Here is a 17,466-nt window from a genome sequence, read left to right as displayed (position 1 = left end):
GTGGGAAAGGCAGACATTGAGCAGTGGGGTAAGTGGGGAAAAAAATGGAGGCACGGGTGCCAAGGGAGCAAGTGGCAAAAGGATTTAACTTAGTTTGATGGAGGTGGAGGGTGTGGGGGCCAGGGACTGTCTCTAAGGCAGTGAGATTGGAACTGGGCCTCGAAGGATGAATAGGAGCCAGGTAAAGAGGAAATGGGCGAAGGTCATTTGGGAAGAAATGGCTCAGCATGAGTGATTCTCTGAAACAGACAGAGCCAATCACTGGGAGAGACTTAAATAAGTAAGAGACCAAGGTGGGGGTGAAAGAGGGGGAGATGGAGAGTGAGGGGAGGGAGGGAGGGAGTCAGAGAAGGATAGGGAGGACAGAGTCTGAGCAGGAGGGCTTTCTTGGCCAGGTGAAGCATTTGGGGCTGCTTCTAAGAGCGGTGGGTTTTAAAAGCAAGGTCTTCGCATCAGGGACTGATGCAACCAGATTTGTATGGAGCCAGGGGAGAGGGAGGGAGGGAGGGGGCCCATTGCCGAGGCCCCTGGGGAGCCCAGGCAAGCAGTGCTGACAGCTTCCCTAGAGGAGGGAGGCTGCTGGCGGCAAGGGCAGCCTGCTGGAAACGTGCTTAGGGGTCTACCTGGAAAGGGTCTGCGGCCGACTGTGGGAGCGGTTTGGGTGGAATGGAGTGTTGCTCCATTAGGTGCCTGATGGTCAGGCTGGGCTCCGAGGAGGGCAAGCCGCAAGGCAGTGGTGGAGGGAAAGGGGAGGTTCCGCTTCGCACATCACGGGAGAGGCGTGGGTCTGGGGGCTCAGGCGAGAGACAGGGAAGAGGGTGGAAGAGAGAGGAGAGACTTTCAAATCAGTTTCCATTTTGAACACATAAACAGGTATGACTAAATAATAAGACACTTATGTCTCTACCATCGGGATTTGATATATCGAAATGTTGCCATATTGACTACAGAGGTTTTTAATTTTTTCAATTGAGAGCAAATAACCTAAGTAGAAACAAAATAGCAGTTCACCACCATCTCAGAGTTGTCCATATTTTGGTACTTTATAATGTTTATAGCCATAGTCTACCAAAAGAGGTATTTGAGCATGAGAGTCGAGTACACGGACTGGATACAGACTGCTGGGGCCGGCATTCAAGCGTCACTTGCCTTGCAAGACATTTAAGCTGTGTGTGCCTCAGTTCCTTCTTCTGTAAAGTGTATTTACTGTCCCTGGGACCCTTCATCTCGGCTCATTTCCTAGATTAGATGTTGGCAGGGAGGCCGATAAGTCAAGTGTCAGCGCCACACCAGAGGGAGAGACAAGGACACAGTAAAGCCACAATAAACCGAGTAAAAGCAACAGCACGGCCCCTCAAAGCTGTCGGCCACGTGGCATTAGGAAAAGAGCACCACTGTCGCTAGTGTGTCACCAAGGAGCGTGAGGAAGAGGTCCTTATCTTCCGGTTCGTGTTGAAGTTTCCAGAAAAGATGGGCAGGAGCGAAAACGTGACACTTCAAAGTGGAAGCTTCAGTTCCCCGGGCGCCCGAGGGGCGGTATTTGTCTCCTGTGATGCCTGGCAAATGAACCAACATCTGGATCTTGTGTCTCATTTGACACACTTTTCAGGGGACCTACGAGGGGAGGGGTTCAGTGCTGCGCCGGGCCACAGATTTGTGGGGCTGAGGAGGATGTGAGCCCTGCCCTGGAGTCTGATGCTCTCAGTGCTGAGGGTGCAGGGCTTCCTGGAGGAGGTGCTCTCCGAGGAGAATGAAAAGGACCTGGCAGAGTGGGGCTGGGGAGCCTCTGAGCAGAGGGACTGGGTGGAAACACGTGGCTGAGTGTGAGCTCCGAGCACAGAAGTCACTTGGGGGCCAGAGCAATTTTGTCTGTGAGGGACAGTGCGGGGAAGAGAGGCCCAGACCCAGGGTGAGGTCAGATCCTGCCGCAGGTCTTGCATAGAAGTCATCAGATGGGCAGAAGAGAATCTCTGGAGGAGTCCAAGCTGGGACTCACGGTGGAGTCAAGCTGTCGGATGAGCTTGGGTTCAGACCCCTGCGTGGCCCCCGTTAGCTGTGTAACCTTGAGCACACTCACTCGGTGCCTCTTAATAATCTGGTCTGTAAAATGACAGAATAAGATTCGGTGGTCACTGGAAGGACCAGCTTTGCCACTTCCTGATCAGTACTGTCTTAGTGCCTGCTCTGTAAAGTGACTCCGTGATGGGCACCTGTTATGATCAGATTGGAAGGCATGAAGGGACATCTTTTGGGACAGAGTGGAGGGTGGACTGTGCTTCTAAATGGATCCTCTGAAGGCCTGAAGCAGTGGAATTGCAGACAGTTTGGTTGGGAGCCGAGGACAGGGCTTTGAGGCTGGCTTGCCCTTAACAACTGGAGTTGCCTTTGCAAGTTAATGCCGATAAATTGGGCTCGCGGGGAATCTGTTTTCACTGTTGGGTATAGAAACACACATTTCATGGATAAAATGTTTTCACTTAAAATGTGAGGACATTTTGTTCTTTGGAGCAGCCTGTCCTTTTGCTGTTGTCTCTTTCTTCCTGTGGACCACTAGAAGTCAGCAAAGACATGCCAGAAGGGGAACCGCGCTCTCGCCCGCTGGGCGGGCGGGGACAGTGCAGATGTGGTTCCCTGGCTCTGTGAGTTCTCCCCAGCACGAGGCTTGGCTTGAGTTGACTCATCTCCCTGTTTGTTTGCCAGATGAGCAGGCAGCAAGATAATGAGTTCTGGTGGGATTTTATAAGAACAGCAAAGAAGAAGGGTCTGTAGTTTTTCTGAAATAGAACAAGCCTTTGGTTCTTGATCAAGTATGTTCCATTGTAGAATTGATGAGTTGTATCTATCCCTGGAAATTATTTTGGCTAATGTGGAGATTTTGAAAGGAACTGAGATACTATTATTGCTGGTTCCTTCTGCTTTAAGAATCCCTGTGCAAATATAAAAACTGATAAATAATACATCTGGATTTAGTGGTATTGGAAAGGGTTTTTTTTTCGTTTGACGGAATTCACTGCAGAGTTCTTCCTCTTTGTGTGGAGGGCTATGGATTGACCTGTCTTTTCTTGAGTTGTGTAGGTGAGTGGTTTGTGATAATTATCTATCTAAGATAATTCACAAATGGCAGCAAACACTTCATTTAATAGCTGGCTACCTATAAATTTATGGGTTGGGCTTGTGGATTTTACAGGCAAATAGTGAGGTAGAGGTGAGGTGGAAAAAGCATGAGCTTTGGCCACCCAGATTTAGGTTGAAGTTACCATTTCCTCGCGTGCAAACTGGAGTAGTTATGTGACCTCCTTAGCCTGTTTCCAAATCTATAAAATGGGAATGATAGCTGGGCATGGTGGCGGGCATCTGTAATCCCAGCTACTTGGGAGGCTGAGGCAGGAGAATCACTTGAACCCAGGAGGTGGAATTTACAGTGAGCCTAGATGGTGCCACTGCACTCCAGCCTGAGCGACAAGAGCAAAACTCCATCTTAAAAATAAATAAATAAATAAAATAAAATGGGAATGATAATATTCATTTCTTTTTTTTCTTTTTTTATTTTGAGATGGAGTTTCGCTCTTGTTAGCCAGGCTGGAGTGCAATGGCGCAATCTCGGCTCACCACAACCTCCGCCTCCCGGGTTCAAGCGGTTCTCCTGCCTCAGCCTCCTCCTGAGTAGCTGGGATTACAGGCACGTGCCACCGTGCCCAGCTAATTTTTTTTTTTTTTTTTTTTAGTAGAGATGGGGTTTCACCATGTTGACCAGGATGGTCTCGATCTCTTGACCTTGTGATCCACCTGCCTCAGTCTCCCAAAGTGCTGGGATTATAGGCTTGCACCACTGCACCCGGCCAATATTCATTTCTTTCTAGACTTGCTGTAAGTTGTAAATGATAGAACAATGCATATGAAGTGCTAAGTACTGTGCTTGGCTTTTAGAAAGCAGTCAGTAGATCGGGCGCGGTGGCTTATGCCTGTAATCCCAGCACATTGGGAGGCCAAGGCAGGTGGATCACGAGGTCAAGAGATTGAGACCATCCTGGCTAACATGGTGAAACCCCTGTCTCTACTAAAAATACAAAAATTGCCTGGGCATGGTGGCTCACGCCTGTAGTCCCAGCTATTTGCAAGGCTGAAGCAGGAGAATTGCTTGAACCTGGGAGGTGGAGGTTGCAGTGAGCTGAGATCTCAGCACTGCACTCCAGCCTGGCAACAGAGTGAGACTCCATCTCAACAACAACAACAACAACAACAACAACAACAACAACAACAGCATTCAGCAAACATGTCTGCCTCACTGCTCACTGGTTGTATCAAAGGGATGCAGGCAGTTCCTGTTTGTTGAGGACCCATTAACAGATAGTTTACTAGCTTGTGAATTTGGTTATGTTCTTTAATCCTTAAAATTCTGTTCCAGTATAGTTATTCTTGTTTACAGAGGAGGAACCTCAGGCTAAGGAAAGACTGTACAACTTGTCCAAAGCCAGACCATAATTTCAGAGAAGGGCCTCCAGGAAGCGTGTTAGTTATCTCTTTCCTACCCTTGCTCACATGTTCCACACCAGAGGCCAGGCACTCAGCACTACATCATCTGCTAGCCTTGAATGTTCAGTGGGTGACAAAACAGACGTGGTCTCGCATTGATTGCAAGAGGGGGAAGTGGTCTAGAGGGGGAAATGGGTACTGAGCAGAGAAACATAAACACAGATCATTGTAAATTTGATCCGAGGGAAAGAACAGCCTCTGCCTTGTAGACCTGGGGAGTTTTCTAGTCAGGGCTGCTCTAGCAGTGTTAATCCCGTAAAATAAGCTCTGTTGGTACACAAAAAGATGAAAAGGCAGAGCCTCTGCGTTATCGGATAAGCTGAAACTCATTGATAATACCAGTGATTAAGCAGCTGGCATGCTGCATGCGTTTAGGCACATGCTTTTCAGATATTGGCCATAATCATCACAACTTTGCTTAGTAGTTTATTATGCTCCATTGTAGGGATGGGAAATTGAGGAGAGGCGTTTGCCATGGATCCAGGACTGTCTTGTAGATACCACCATTGGTATTTAAACCATTCGGGCTGTAAAATTCAAACTGTATGTACTACATCAGGTAGTTTCCCCCAAACAACCCAAATGATTGAAATTTACTTTCTTCATTCTTGATTAGTTGAAAATGGCAAGTGACAGTAAGAGAAAATGGTAGTAAGGAATTGTTTGAAAAACTGGAAAAGAATCCGACTTTACCAGATTCGAGAACATACTCTAGGATCAACCCACGTTAAATCCAGCACCCTTTCCTCTCACAAACCAAATATTCAGGAATGATTCCGAGCCGTTTGAAAACATTTTGGCTTATGATACTGCTGACTAAGACCTGCCACCTCTTTGTTCCTGGTTAATTTTCTCTTCAGAGCCATTCAAATTTTATGCAGGCTACTCTGTTCAGATGTAAGAATAGCCTCTTTAAAATTTTTGATGCAGTTCCTTAATGAAGCTGTTGCTAAGGAAACTCAGCAAAAGCCTGCTAGATATGCACATAATAATTGCAACCTCAGAACTTTATGTCAATTTAAGCTGAAAATCGGAGGCACGGGGAGATTCGGGAAAAGCTTTTTAAGATAGAAAGGGGAAAGTAGAAGGAATGCAGCTTAGCTAAGGCTGAAACAGTTCAGTCCAGCCAGCAGGGTGCGTGGCTTTGAGAGATGGGTTGTGAGGAATTCATAGTTCTCACAAAGAAACTGTCGGATGGGGAAGGAGGACAGTCAGGTTTCTTATTAGAGATGGAAAAGGGGAGAGAGGGAATGGAGACGTGTCTGACTGAACATGAGCCTGGGATATGGCACCTTGTCTTTAGGAGAGAGAAGGAGGCATATGAGGAAATCTCTCTTGAGTGAGCAGTCAAAGCTGCAGAGAAATGAGCAAGCCAGGTGGGCCTCTGATGCCCCGCTGCGCTCTGGATGGCGGCTGCCTGCAAAGCAGTGGGAATCTGACCCAATCCTTAGGTTGGATTTCAGAGCTCCATTTGAAGCTCAATAAAGGGATGAGTGAGGGAGAGGGCTAAGTCAAAGCAAAAGCCAGAGCCTGGAGAATGAGCCCCTTATCTGTGCTGTGGGTTATTCTGTTTAATGCAGGAAGGCATTGAGAATGGTGCGTCACAGCTTCTTGCAGGGGACATGCCTGCACTTGGTGCAGATACTTACTGATATGTATCTCTTCCTATTTATTTATTTATTTATTTATTTTGAGACAGGGTCTCACTCTTTTGCCCACGCTGGAGTGCGGTGGCCTGATCTCAGCGCACTGCAGCCTCTGCCTCCCAGGCTCAAGCAATTCTTCTGCCTCAGCCTCATGAGTAGCCGGGGTTACAGGCCCCCACTACTACTGCTTGGCTAATTTTTGTATTTTTAGTAGAGACTGGGTTTCACCCTGTTGGCCAGGCTGGTCTTGAACTCCCGACCTCAAGTGATCTACCCACCTCAGCCTCAGCCTCCCAAAGTGCTGGGATTACAGGCATGAGCCACCTTGCCCGGTCTTTATCTTTATCTTTTTGCTTTAGCTGTTAGGAGCCTTAGAGCTGAGTCTCTAGCTTACCTTTAATAATTACACCTACTTCACAGCAGACTTTTTTGTGGTTTAACCTTCCCCTGGTTTCGTTTAACTAGAATTCTCATTTTCTCTTTACACTGATTTTTATCTCTCTCTTTCTTCATTGTTGTTAAATTGTATGTGTTTAAAAAATTGATTTTAGATTCCTTTGTAGAATGAGGCAGAATGTAAATAAATGCATAAACAGCATATTATGGACACATTGCTTTTAGAAATTCTAAGCTCTTTACCTTAGGGGTTACCGTAGAGCCAAGCTGAATATTAACGTGATACATTTTTAATAGGAAAGTTTGGTAATGCATGCAGATTCTAGAGCAGGGACTGTGTCTTACTCATTTTTTTAGCCACTGTGCCAAGCATGATGCTTGTCACAGACCAGGCGCTTATTAATATTTGTCGGATGCCTGAAGTGGAGTCAGCTAGGACTCACGCTCCATCCTGTGGCATTCGCCAACGTCAGCACCACTCATCTGAGCGGCAGTGACAGCGATGACCGTTGGTGGATGTGCGCACCTGTGTCTGCACTGAATCCTTAAAACCCTCCCATGAGGGATTGTTCTTATTACTTTATATTTGTAATGTGTAGTATGCTTCATTTTTACTTGGAAAGTCTTCACTCCTTTAGAAAAGCCACAGGAGTAGTACAACGAACACTTCTATGCCTTTCACCTAAAAGGACAGTGTTTGTCCCTTTGTGTCTAGATTATTCACTTAGTGCCATGTTCTCCCAGTGCCTCTGCGTCATAGCACGAATCAGTCCTTCATTCCTTTTGACGGCCACATAGTATCCGCTGTGTGGCTAGACCGTGTTTTATTTATCCATGCATCGCTTGATGGACACTAGCTTGTTTCCACCTTTTTGGCTGTTAAGAATAATGCTGCTATGAACACTCATGTACATGTAGTTTGTGGGAATGTACAAGTGTTTGTACATATTTTCAGTTCTCTTGGGCATATACTTGGGAGAGAAATTGCTGAGTCGTGTATAACTCTATGTTTAACTTTTTGAGGAACTGTCAAACTTTTCCAAAGCAGCTGTGCCATTTTACATTTCTACCAGCGACAAATGAAGGCTCTGATTTCTCCTATCCTCACCAACACTCGTCACTGTCCATCTTTTGATGAGAGCCATTCTAGTGGGTATGAAGTGATGTCTCATTTTGGTTTTGATTCACATTTACCTGATGGCTGGTAGGGCTGAGCATCTTTTCATGTGCTTACTGGCCACTTGTATGTCCATTCAGACTCTTTGTCAGGATTTAAATTGGGTTTTACTTTCTTTTTATTGTTTAGCTGTAAGAATTTTTTATATATTCTGGATACTAGTCCCTTACCAGATACATGCATTGCAAAATTTCTCTCCCATTTTGGTATTGTTATTTCACCTTTTTTTTTTTTTTTTTTTTTTTGAGACAGAATTTCATTCTGTTACCTAAGCTGGAATGCAGTGGCATGATCTCAGCTCACTGCAGCCTCCACCTCCTGGGTTCAAGTTGTTCTCCTGACTCAGCCTCCTGAGTAGCTGGGATTACAGGCATGTGCCATCATACATGGCTAATTTTTGTATTTTTAGTAAAGATGAGGTTTCACCGTGTTGGCCAGGCTGGTCTTGCACTCCTGGCCTCAAGTGATCCACCTGGCTCATCCTCCCAGAGGGCTGGGATTACAGGCATGAGCCACTGTGCCTGGCCCATTTCACTTTCTTGATGGTGTCCTTGGCAGCACAAAAGTTTCTAATTTTGGTGAAGTCTAATTTATTTATTTTTTCATCACATGTTTTTTTGGTGTTATATATTAAAAAAAATTGCTAAACCAAGGTCATGAAGATTTATTGTTTTATTTTAGGAAAACAGTAGTGTAGTTTTTGCATTTAGGTCTATGACCCATTTTGAGTTAATTTTTGTTTATCTTGTGAGGTAGGGGGTCCAAGTTTATTCTTTTTTTTTTTTTTTTTTAAGGCGGAGTCTCACTCATCGCCCAGGCTGGAGGGTAGTGGTGCGATCTCAGCTCACTGCAGCCTCCGCCTCCTGGGTTCAAGTGATTCTCCCACCTCGGCCTCCTGAGTAGCTGGGATAACAGGCACCTGTCACCATGCCTGGCTGATTTTTCCTATGTTTAGTAGAGATGGGGTTTTACTGTGTTGGCCAGGCTGGTCTTCAACTCCTGACCTCAGGCAATCCACCTGCCCTGGCCTCCCAAAGCACTGGGATTACAGGGGTGAGCCACCACGCCTGGCCTAACTTTACTCTTTTGTATATAAATATCCAGTTGTCCCAGCAGCATTTGTCGTAAAGACATTTATTTCCCCATTGACACTCTTGTGGAAAATTAGTTGACCGTATTATTTTTTTCTGAACTCTTAATTCTATTCAGTTGATCTACGTATCTGTACTTATCCCAGTACCACACTGTCTTGATTACTATAGTTTTGTAGTAAGTTTTGAAGTTGGGAAGTGTGTTTCCTCCAACTTTGTTCTTTTTAAAGATCGTTCTGGCTATGCTGGGTCCCTTGTACTTCCATGTGAATTTTGGTGTAAGCTTGTCAATTTCTTCAACAAAGCTAGCTAGAATTTTGATAGGAATTGCATTGAGTCTATAGATCACTTTGAGGTGTTTTACCATCTTAACAATATTGTCTTCCAGCCCATGAACACAAGACACCTACAGTAAAGAACCGACATATCTTCCTTTTTTCCAGGAAGGAGACACATTTAGTCGTCAGCCAAAACTTAGAATTTTAGTTTTTTTTTTTTAAATGATAATTTTTTTTCTTGGCTATTTCCTAATAAGAAAGGCATCTCACGTTTCTGTTAAGTTTAGATTAGGTGTTCTAGGAATCAGTAATTTCATCCATAGGATATGGATTTTATTAAGCTTATAGATTGTCTTGTCATTTTTTGGCTTCATCCCTTTCTTAATTTTGTATGTCCCTTCAGGGATCTGCTCTAGTTGGTGGCTTAATTTTTTTCTTTTTATGCAAATTTAATTGCAGTAAACTTCTTTATAAAGCAAACAATATACGGGGACAAGTGATTTATCCCAGCATTTCTTTCCTGTATGTTTGCTTCACCTTAAATATGTAACGTATGCAGTGAAGATTTGGGGCTGATGTTACTGTCTTAGGGGAGGGGTGATGTGAGCACCATGGCAGAATAGGACCTTTCAACACTTGTCCACCTGAAGGAACACCAGCCTGACAACCACCCACACACAGCTTCCCAAGAGCTAGGAAACCAGGCAGGAGACCACAGCTACATCCAGGTGTAGCACATAAATAAGAGAAGGTACACGGAAGAGGATGGGGAGGACAGCCCCGCGCCCCCGGAGTCAGCCTCCTCCGGCCCCAGGCAGCACAGTGTGGAGGGAGATGACCCTCGCGAGGGAAAGGAGAGCAATGCGAGTGCCTGGCCTGCCTCGGACCCCAGCACCGGGCTGCCTGGTAAAACCGGGTAGGCCCTGTGGCCCTAGACACCAGGCTGGGACTCACGGACTGTGCAATGTTTTTTAATTTAAAAAACGTCTGTTAATAGTTAAAAAGAAAGAAAAGAAAGATTTCAAATCATACTTAAGTTTGGAAAATAGTGGTTTTTGTTTTGGCAACATAGCGATCCAAACTGTCAGCACAAGTTCCTTAAAAATGCTGATTAAGAGATAAAAGTCCCTCTATCCGCATACCCGGTATCTTTCAAAATGCACAGCCCATTGTTAAAAGGGAATCATTTTCCGAAAAGTAGGAATTCTGAAAGTCCGTGGGCCTTGAAAGCCAGAGAATGCCCTGCCTATCCATGGTAACAGTTTTCAGTGCTCAAGTAGGACGGATAGGAAATCAATCTTAAACCTGCGCAGACCTGGGAGCCGGATGGCAGGCCCATGGGTAAAACCGAGATCCCTTGGACGACACATGTTTAGTCAAAGAATGAAATAGAAAAACACCTCAGTTCTTAAGGTCAGAAGGTAAGAAGACCCTTGATCTTGGAAGGTGTGTTAGGCAGGGTTCTCTAGAGGGACAGAACTGGTAGAGATCCATCTATTTACAGATATATACATATGAGGGAGTTTATTAAGTATTAACTCACATGGTTACAGGGTTCCACAATAGGCTGGCTGCAAGCTGAGGAGTAAGGAGAGCCAATCCGAGTCCCAAAACTGAAGAACCTGGAGTCGGATGTTCGAGGGCAGGAAGCATCTACTACAGGAGAAAGATGTAGGCTGGGAGGCTAGGCCAGTCTGGTCTTTTCACAGTTTTCTGCCTGCTTTATATTCTAGCTGCACTGGCAGCAGCTTAAGGGTGGGTCTGCCTCTCCCAGCCTACTGACTCAAATGTTACTGTCTTTTGGCAACACCCTCACAGACACACCCAGGATCAATACTTTGCATCTTTCAATCCAATCAGGTTGACACTCAGCCTTAATCATTACAGAAGGAAACAAAACCAATCCAAAGACGGTTTAGTTTAAACTTGTCCTGGCATAAGAGTGACCACAAACTCCTGGCAGAAAAATGTAAATCCTTCTGGAGTGAGAAAGCTACGTTTTGAATGAATCAGTGAACAGAAAATAGGAAAAAGGCTCACAGAAGCTCTGGATCAACGTGTTACACCCAAGCATACTACCTTAGGCTGTCTCCCAAAGTCTCATTTAAATATCCCAAAGTTTTTTTTTTTTTTGAGACAGTGTCTTGCTCTGTCGCCCAGGGTGGAGTGCAGTGGCGCAATCTCGGCTCACTGCAACCTCCGCCTCCCAGGTTCAAGCAATTCTCCTGCCTCAGCTTCTCACGTAGTTGGGATTATAGGTGTGCACCACCATGTCCGGCTAATTTTTGTATTTTTAGTAGAGATGGGGCTTCACCATATTGGCCAGGCTGGCCTAAAGTATTTTTAAAGGAAATAAACTATAATGACAATCATATCTGTTGCCACCACGATGTGCTAGGAATTCAGAGGAGAATATGAATGGTCTCCCTCTGTAGAGATCTCATTTCTGCCTGAAGAGACAGATCTGCAGTGTTTTGTGAGCATAGTGCGGAAGGTATTAGTCTATTTCGGACAGGCAGGAGAGGAGTTTTTAGGAAAGTGGTGATGGGGGTGGGTGACCTTCTAGCTGTGTATGGTTTTATTTAATTGGCTTTTCATCTCAGGCTCTGTAAGATGTCACTGGAGGAACTAGATTTTATGGAGAACTCAGCTGGGCATGGTGGCTCACGCTTGTAATCCTTGGGAGGCCAAGGTGGGCGGATCACCTGAGGTCAGGAGTTTGAAATCAGCCTAGCCAGCAATGGCGAAACGCTGTCTCTACTAAAAATACAAAAATTAGCCCGATGTGTTGTCAGGCACCTGTAATCCCACTACTGAGGAGGCTGAGTCAGGAGAATCACTTGAACCTGGTAGGCGGAGGTTGCAGTGAGCCAAGATCATGCCACTGCACTCTAGCCTGGGCAACAAGGGTGAAACTCCATCTCGAAAAAAGAAAAAAAAGAAAAGAAAGAAATTCAGAACTCTAGTATGGAAAGATGAATGAGGAGAAAAGCTGTAGTCAGAATTGAAGTCATCATCAAAGTACACAGGAACTCACTCTCTCACTTAATCCAAAGATGGTAAAAGTAGGCAGTATTTCTGGAAGGCAAAGTAGTGGGTTTTTGAGGTTATCCAAGCATGAATCAAATAAAGGCTGAAACTGGGGTGGTCAGGGGTCAAGTGTGGACTTTGCTTGGCCGTCTCTTTTGGACGGTGCGCTTACCAAGAGCACTAACTGTTTACAAAATGTCCTTCCTCCAGCATGTGGTAGATATACCTGGTAGTCCTTCCAGGTACCTGTCCAAGGCGTAGGGCACAGCATCTCTGTTTCAGCCGTGTCCTGTCCATATGCTTCCCAACACTGGGATTCTTTTGTTTGTTTTTGTTTTTTTGAGATGGAGCCTCGGTCTGTTACCCAGGCTGGAGCACAGTGGCATGATCTCAGCTCACTGCAACTTCCACCTCTTGGATTCAAGTGATTCTCCTGCCTCAGCCTCCCAGTGGAAGTATAGGCTGGAACTATAGGCACCCACCATCATGCCTGGCTAATTTTTGTATTTTCAGTAGAGATGGGGTTTCACTGTGTTGGCTAGGCTGGTCTTGAACTCCTGACCTCAGGTAATCTGCCTGCCTCATCCTCCCAAAGTGCTGAGATTATAGGCATGAGCCATTGCACCTGGCCCCAACACTGTGATTCTTTATGGGACTGTCTCCTGTACTATTTCATGAATTTTTGAGGGACCAGGTCTTATTTAAGTTTTTGTTTTCATTCTTACCTTTGAATGATTAAAACTGACAATGGATCCAATTACTTTAGGCAGCTGCTTTTAAAAGAAAAATCCTTGGTGCATACCTCATTACCCCTACTCCGGGATGTAAGAAAGCAGGTTAGGTTTTTTCCAGACTTTTTTGATAGGCAGATGGAAAGTTTGTGTCATTTTGAAGATATATTTTCTCTCCATGTAATTATGGCTGGTGAGAGAAGCAGAGTGGGTTTCCCATACCTGGGAATGTGTGGTGCCCGCTGCTCCCCATCCTGCGCTCTCCCACGGTCAGCACTTGAGTGCTGCCACCAGGCTGCCCCCAAGCATCTATCACTGCCTCGTTCTTCTGATCACTGCAAGTACCCACCCATGTTTGAGAAGGCTGATGAGGTGAAGGCATTTTCTAGAGCTTCTCTGGCTGGTTAACTTGGGGTTAGAACCTGTGATTTCAAAGGCATTAACTAACAGTGATATTTCTGTTTCTTGAACACTCACTGAGAGTTTTAGGCTTATGCTCAGTGTTTGCATTTTTTCATTTAGTCTTTTCCACAATCATAATTAGATTTGATGATCCCTATTTCTTAGGGATATGCAGGTGTGGCCCTGGAACTCAGGACTTCACAGGTCCAGTCTATATTCCTCTCTTTACCATCCTGCCAGAGACCAGTCCTGCGTCTGGAGTTTCCCACTGATATTACTATTGTATTTTTTATTAGCAGAAGAAAGAAGATCTGAACTTACTTTCTACTTGGAAATGGAGTAGTGAATTAGTATTTGGATCCCCCAGTCTGTCTTGTGAGTAAGGCTACTTGTCTTGAGTAGTCTTTGAGCCACTTCCATTGGAACCTCACATAAACATCTGGGCTCTGAACTTGGGCTTCATGACTGTGCAGCCTTTTGAAAAATTAGAACACAGACGTGCTGATTAATACTCCCTGAAAGAGCAGCAGGCTGGAAATGAGTTTGGGGATTTCATCTCGTTTCAAGATTTTGTGAGGACCTTGGCCTGGCATTTTGCCTGGGACTATTCTGTACCCCTGGCTCCTTGTGCCTGTGTTGATCTAACATGGCTCTGTCCCGAGGCTCCCTAGGCTCGCGGCTTCTTAGTCAAGTGTCTGCCTAGTGCCCAAAAGCAGTTGCACCCAAGCTTTTCTCATTAAGGATCCGTTTTGGGGCTTTGAAATGATGTCAATTCCATTTGCAATATGGTGTTTATCATTTGATTTCTTATTACGCCGAAATGGTAAGAGGAATGAAATAATGTATTACTCATCATAGTGTTTCAGCCTTTCATCTTGGATAGGTTCCATGAAAGAATTAATGATGCGACCTTCCCTGGATGTCACCTTTATTTTAGGTGGTGGCCTCTTTAAGGGCACTGGCTAAAATCACTATTTGTCTTCTCTGCCCTAACATCTTTGATCCTTTTTGGCATATAGTGGGTGCAGCTGAAGGTCTGGGCATTTCCAGGTTTGTGATAAAGGCATTAAGTACCCCCGCCTCTTCTTCTTCTTCTTTTTTTTTTTTTTTGAGACAGAGTCTTGCTCTTGTTGCTCAGGCTAGAGTGCAATGGCGCGATCTTGCCTCACCATAACCTCTATCTCCCAGGTTCAAGCGATTTTCCTGCCTCAGCCTCCTGAGTAGCTGGGACTACAGGCGCGTGCCACCATGCCTGGCTAATTTTGTATTTTTTAGTAGAGTTGGGATTTCCTCCCTGTTGGTCAGTCTGGTCTTAAACTCCTGACCTCTGGTGATCTGCCCGCCTTGGCCTCCCAAAGTGCTGGGATTACAGGCGTGAGCCACCGTGCCTGGCCAACCCCTGCCTCTTTTTTACAGACCTCCTCCACCTCTCCCTGGCTGCTCTCCGCCTGCACTGGGGTCTCTTTCCGGTGTTGTACTGCACACTCCTGGAAAGGGAGAGGCTGTGTCCTACTCAAATTTGAATATTCATGGACCACGGACCTGGACAGCAACTTCCAGATGAAAACTTAGAATATCTTTGTGACCTCGGGCAAAGGTTTTTCTTAGGTTAGAACACAGAAGGCACTAACTGTAGAAGAAAAAACTGATAAATTGAGCTACCGCACAATGAAATGCTTTTGCTTATTATGACTCCCGTAGGAAAATAAATTGACAACAGACTGGGAGGAAATATTTGCAAAACGTATATAACTAAGGACTGGCATTCAGACTATATACAGAACTCCTACGACTCAATAATAAAACAAACAATCTAATTTTAAAAACTGTCAGAAGTTTTGAACAAGCACTTCACAAAGGGAGATATACCGGTGGCCAGTAATCATATGAAAAAGGTTCAACATCACTGGTTTTCAGGGAAATGGAAGTTAAAGCCACCAGAACATCTAAAATAAAAAAGACTGATATTATCATATGCTGGTGACCAGGTAGAGCAGCGGTGATTCTCACACTTCGTTGGGGTGAATGTGAAATGACCTTTCACTTAGGGAAAGTGGGGGTGCAGAGATGCGATACCTACATTAAATAGTATGGGAGACACAGAGAAGGGACATTATGGAGTCCGGCATGGTTAGGAGAATTTAGGGAAGGAGGAAGCAGCAGTTTCCAGCCGAAGGGCATGAGGATGAGCTTCTTGGAGAGGGTGGCATTGGAACTGAGCCTCCGAAGGGAGAGTCAGACGTGGAAGTGGAGGGAGTGCAGGAGCCGGGAGTCTGTTCGTCCTGGCGGCCTCACCTGGTGCGGTCCCCCTCACAAGCTGCCACCCATGATTCTATGTCAAAGTGTATTTCACTGGACTTAGAGCAGTGATTTTATGTCATCGTTCATTGATTTATTATCATCTTCCCCACTGATTCTAAGCCAGGGGACTAACCTGTCATTAGCTTGGAGGCCCTCTGGGTGCGAGTCTGTTTTGTTCACTTCTGTATCCCCCACCACAAGAGTGGCTGGCACAGAGTAGGCATTCAGGGAATATGCGTTGACAGAATGAGAAACAAATGAGTTAAAGTTGTTCAGTTTGATGAGGTAATAGGTGGACAGTGGGACCTCGAGTTCCCAGAGCAGGCTGGAGCTCACTGCAGAGGACCTGGCATGCCCGTGAGGCATTTGAGCTCCATTTTACAGCCCGAAGGGGTCCCTAGTGGTTTCAAGATGGAGACTGTCTTAGTTTGATGAGGCTGCTGTAACAAAACCACCGACCGGGTGGCTTGTAAACTATAGAAATTGATTGCACACAGTTCTAGAGGCTGGAAGTCCATGATCCAGGTGCCAGCAGGTTTGGTGTCTGGGAGGGCCCACTTGCTTGTTCATAGACTGTCATCTTTTCTCTGTGTTCTCACATGGTGGAAGAGGTGAGTTAGCTCCTCAGGGTCTCTTCTCATAAGGGTACTAATTCCATTCATGAGGGCTTCACGTCCTGACTCAGTCATTTTTTAAAGTCCCTACATCTTAATACCCTCACCTTGGGGGGCTAGGCTTTCAACATGTGAATTTTGGGGAGGCACATTCAAACCATGGCTGGGGTGATGGGCTCTGAGCCATGTCTCAGGAACCTGAGTCTGGCAGGGGTGTGTGGACAGGTGAAGGAAGGTGGAGAGGTGATGGGAAGATGATGCTGATTTATCTTCCAGATGACGACTGACGAGGGCCCCAGCAAGACCGTGGCAGTGAGCTCAAAGGAAAGGGGATAGAAGCGGGGTTTGGAGGCCCAAGTTGCACGGGTATTCAGGCTAAGGCTCTCTACACACAAAAACATCAGGGAAACAGTCATCATCCAGGGCAGAGGAGGGAGAGAAGCGCTTCCTTGAGCAGTGTTCCTGGAGCAGCAGAGTGGGCTCTGCCTTCCTTCTTCTCCGAGGGCAGCTGTGCCGTCGGGGCAGAGCCCAGGCCCAGAGTCAGGTCTTGTCCCTGATACTTCTTGGCTGTGTGATTTTCCACAGGTGATTAATGTGTCCCTGAGCTGTTGATGTCCTTATTTGCCAGCTCACAGATGGTTGTATTGAGTAAATCAGGTACATTAAGTCTGCTGCCATACAGTAGGTGCTGAAGAAACAGAAGTTGTCATCTGGGTGCAGTGGCTCACACCTGTAATCCCAGCACTTTGGGAGGTTGAGGCAGGCGGATCACCTGAAGTCAGGAGTTTGAGACCAGCATGGCCAACATGGAAAATCCCATCTCTACTGAAAATACAAAAATTAGCCAGTCATGCAGGTGGGGGTGCCTATAATCTCAGCTACACAGGAGGATGAGGCAGGAGAATTGCCTGAACCTGGGGGCGGGGCAGAAGTTGCAGTGAGCCAAGATTGCGTCACCACACTCCAGTCTGGGTGACAGAGTGAGACTCTATCTCAAAAAAAAAAGAAGAAGTAGAAGATTGCTACACTACAGGGTTGTTGGGAGGATTCAATTGGGTCTTGGATGAAAGAAAACTTTTTGTAAACTATGAAGTCTTAAGTCTAATTTCAGTGGTGTTACCGTAAACAATTCATTACGCAGTTCCATGGTTCTGTGTATTCTTGTGTTTTAAGACTTTTTGTTTTGGATGAAAGACCTTGTTAGAATCCTGTTGTTTAGATGAACTCTTGTTCCTTTTCTTTCTTTCTTTTTTTTTTTTTTGTTAAG

The 17,466-nt window shown here is 45.6% G+C and overlaps 1 protein-coding gene across 4 annotated transcripts in view; it reads left to right on the top strand.

Annotated features, from left to right (window-relative positions):
- TRAPPC9 (trafficking protein particle complex subunit 9) overlaps nt 1-17,466 on the top strand; it is a 722,918-nt gene that overhangs the window by 76,188 nt on the left and 629,264 nt on the right. The window lies entirely within an intron of this gene.

Source organism: Saimiri boliviensis, chromosome 15 (assembly GCF_048565385.1).
Source record: "Saimiri boliviensis isolate mSaiBol1 chromosome 15, mSaiBol1.pri, whole genome shotgun sequence".
Taxonomy (NCBI): Eukaryota; Metazoa; Chordata; class Mammalia; order Primates; family Cebidae; genus Saimiri; species Saimiri boliviensis.
The sequence above is the reverse complement of the archived record's forward strand: the minus strand, read 5'-3'. Positions and strand labels throughout refer to the sequence as shown.